Consider the following 498-nt stretch of genomic DNA (forward strand, 5'->3'; position numbering starts at 1 on the left):
TGAGTTAAGCATATACACATACGTATTGCTCAATTTACTCAACAGTGGAACCAATTTGGTTCAGTAAACTCAGCAGTTTATTTCTTGAGTGTGTAAAAGTACTTTTACTTTCCCAGTTTTTGTGAAGTTTTATGACTTTTACTTGAGTAGTTTTCTCATCAGTGAAATTTATTTTTTACCAAAGTCCTTTTCTGTTCATGTAATTCTACTTTTACTTGGTTATTTTTTCCCCCAAGCACTTTATAGACCTTTGTTTAATACTAATAACACATTAGTCTTACATAGTGCTTTCTGTTACCCTCAAAGATGCTTKACACTTTCATGCATCATTCATTCACTCACCGATGATGGTAAGCTACAGTGTAGCCACAGCTGCYCTGGGGCAGACAGAGGCGRRGCTGCCATACTGTGCCACCGACCCCTCTGACCACCATCAGTGGGCAAGCCTGGTGAAGTGTCTTGCCCAAGATAACAACAACTGAGACAGCTGGAACGGGG

This window comes from Austrofundulus limnaeus, unplaced genomic scaffold (assembly GCF_001266775.1).
Source record: "Austrofundulus limnaeus strain Quisiro unplaced genomic scaffold, Austrofundulus_limnaeus-1.0 Scaffold457, whole genome shotgun sequence".
Lineage (NCBI taxonomy): Eukaryota > Metazoa > Chordata > Actinopteri > Cyprinodontiformes > Rivulidae > Austrofundulus > Austrofundulus limnaeus.